Source organism: Nicotiana attenuata, unplaced genomic scaffold (genome assembly GCF_001879085.1).
Source record: "Nicotiana attenuata strain UT unplaced genomic scaffold, NIATTr2, whole genome shotgun sequence".
NCBI classification, from domain to species: domain Eukaryota; kingdom Viridiplantae; phylum Streptophyta; class Magnoliopsida; order Solanales; family Solanaceae; genus Nicotiana; species Nicotiana attenuata.
In genome coordinates, this window is record NW_017671915.1 from 186,655 (window position 1) to 189,695 (window position 3,041).

A 3,041-nucleotide genomic window follows, 5' to 3' on the forward strand; every position below is an offset into this window, starting at 1 on the left:
ATGAGTGGGCATAGATTATCGGCAGTTGAACAAGGTACTATCAAGAACAAGTATCCATTGTCATGGATTGATGACTTATTTGACCATCTTCGGGGTGCCAAAGTGTTTTTAAATACTGATTTGAGATCTAGCTAACATCAGTTGAAGATTAGGGCGTCGAATGACCTTTAGACAGTTTTTCGGACTCGGTATAACCACTATGAGTTCTTAGTGATGTCATTTGGCTTCACTAATGACCCAACAATATTTATTAATTTGATGAACTGGGTGTCCAAGCCCTATTTAGATTCTTTTGTGATCGTCTTCATTAATAATCTTCTGGTCTACTCCCACAATCGAAAGGAGCATGAGCAGCATCTTTGGATCATACTTCAGACTTTGATGAATAGATAGTGATATGCCAAGATTTTAGAGTGTGAGTTCTAGTCGGATTCGGTATCCTCTTTGGCCGTGTTTTATCTTCCAAGGGCATTAAAATGGATCCTGAGAAGATTGAGGCAAATCAGAACTGGCCTAGACCTACTTTGGCTACAGAGACTCGAAGCTTCCTCGATTTGGCAGGTTAATTTTGCCGGTTCATTGAGGGGTTTTCATCTATTTCAGCAGCATTGACCAAGTTGAACCATAAGGGTGCTCTTTTCAGATGGTCCGATGAGTGTGAGTTGAGCTTTCAGAAGCTCAAGTCTGCATTGACTACATCTCAAGTTTTGGTGTTTCCTACAATTTCGATATCCTACACAGTGTAATGTGATGCATCGCGTATTAGACTTGACGCGAAATTAATGTAGGATGGTAGGGTGATTGCCTACATGTCTCGCAAGTTGAAGATTCATGAAAAGAATTACCTTGTTCATGACCTAGAGTTGGCAGCCATTGCTCACGTGTTGAAGATTTGGAGGCACTATCTGTACGGTTTTCATTCTGAGGTCTATACCGACCATCGGAGTCTCCAGCAGCTGTTCAAGAAGAAAGACCTTAATTTGCAGAAGCAGAGATGGTTATAGTTTTTGAAAGACTAAGATATCACCATATTATATCATCTGGAGAAGTCCAACATAGTGGCCAATGCATTGAGTAAGAAGGCGAAGATCATGGGTAGTTTGGCATATCTACCGGTAGCATAGATTCCACTAGCCGTGATGTTTATGCTTTGGCCAACTGATTTGTGAGATTGGATATTTTAGAGCCCAACCGGGATGTTACTTCTGTTATGGAACGATATTCGTTCTTGGAGTGTATCAAGGATCGCCAGTTTGATGATCCTCAGTTGTTGGTGTGGAAGGACACGGTGCAACGGGGTGGTGCTAAGGAGGTTGTGATCGGTGATGGTGGTGTTATGTGGCTTTAACGCCGGATTTGTGTTCGAATTGTTGATGGGTTAAGAGATTTGATACTTGAGGAGGCGCACAATTAGCGCTATTCTATTGACCGAGGTGTTACGAAGATGTACCGAGACTTGAAACAACACTATTGGTGGCGGTGAATGAAGAAAGACATCTTTTCTTATGTATCTTGGTGTTTAAATTGTCGACGGGAGAAGTATGAGCATTAGAACCCGGGTGAATAAACATAGATATTGGAGATACCAGAGTAGAAGTGGGAGCACTTCACTATGGATTTTGTGGTAGGCTTGCCACAAACCTTGAAGACATATGACGCAATCTAGGTTTTTGTGGACCGGTTGACTAAGTTCGCGCACTTCATTCCGGTGGAGACTTCCTGTTCTTCAGAGTGGTTGGCTTAGATTTACATTGATGAGATTATCCGCGTGTACGGTGTGCCCATTTCCATCATTTTTGACCGAGGCACGCAGTTCACATCATATTTTTTGAGAGCCGTGCAGCATGAGTTCGGCACGCGGGTTGAGCATCAACTGATAAAAGGTACATATCTCACGTTCCAGGAAAACTATCAAAATCTGACAGCCTCAGAGTCAACTTTCAATTAAACTTATGAGCTTTCCAAACCTTCGAATTTTCAACTTTTGTCAATCAGAGCCAAAACATCCTAGCAACCTCCAAATCCGAACATACGCCTAAGTAAAAGATCACCATACGGATTTATTGAAACCATCAAATAACGAATCTGAGGTTGTTTACAACAAAGTCAAACCTTGATCAATTCTTATAACTTAAGCTTCCACAATAAGAGGTGTTTCAATTTACTCCAAAACCTTTACAAACTAATCCAAACCATCCCCGCGTATCACCAAACATCAGGTACATATATGGGGAACATCAAATAGAACAACGAGATGAAAATACACAAAATTACTGATCAAGTCGTTACATGTAGATATCATGATATTTAGCAGGGAAATCGTTCAGGCAGCAAGGCTCCATTACCTAAGCACATCAACATTTAAAAGGGTAAGAATCATTAAAAAATACACAAATAGAGCATCAATCACATAAAAAGGCTATTTATGAAGAGAATATACTAACAACTTGGTAACTCATTGAATCAATTTGAATGAATCCTTTTACAGGATTCATGATGGAATTCAATTCCATCATCTTCATCGTTGTTGCAATCATCATTCTCGTCATCGTCTTGAGATGTCTTCATATATAGCTCGTGATGGATGAAAGAATGATAACAGAATATTTGAGTTTATATAGGGAAGGAATGGGACTGTAGGATTTTTTTATATTTTATAGTAAGTTATTATCAACTTTAATAATATCTGCTTTCGGTCCCCAAATGTATCAAAAATATCAAACTTCTCCATTTGTTTAAACCCTTAAAAATTAGAAAACTTGGGCTAGAGAAAAATTCAAGGATATTCAAATAGGACGGAATGGGAGAAAGCAAATTTTCGTAGACCTCCTAATTTATGAACTTCAATTCTCCAACTTTTAAACAACTTTTATTGGGTACTCTGACGAACATTAGCAAGTTAAGATTTCATCTAGGGTAACTATTTGTTTCACTATATTAGAAAGGATCAACGTAACCTTTCAATATTTTGTATTTTTTATTTATACGAACATTTGTATATGATATTATCCACTGATAACTAATCTCAACTAAACATTCAT

General features: G+C 38.7%; 1 long non-coding RNA gene across 1 annotated transcript; it reads right to left on the reverse strand.

Moving 5' to 3' along the window:
* Nucleotides 1–2,152: 2,152 nt before the first annotated feature.
* On the reverse strand, nt 2,153–2,596 carry LOC109210869. Its single transcript, XR_002065620.1, has 2 exons — nt 2,445–2,596; nt 2,153–2,345 (listed from the first exon to the last, which is right to left on the reverse strand). It is a non-coding gene; the product is annotated as an uncharacterized LOC109210869 (long non-coding RNA).
* Nucleotides 2,597–3,041: the final 445 nt, after the last annotated feature.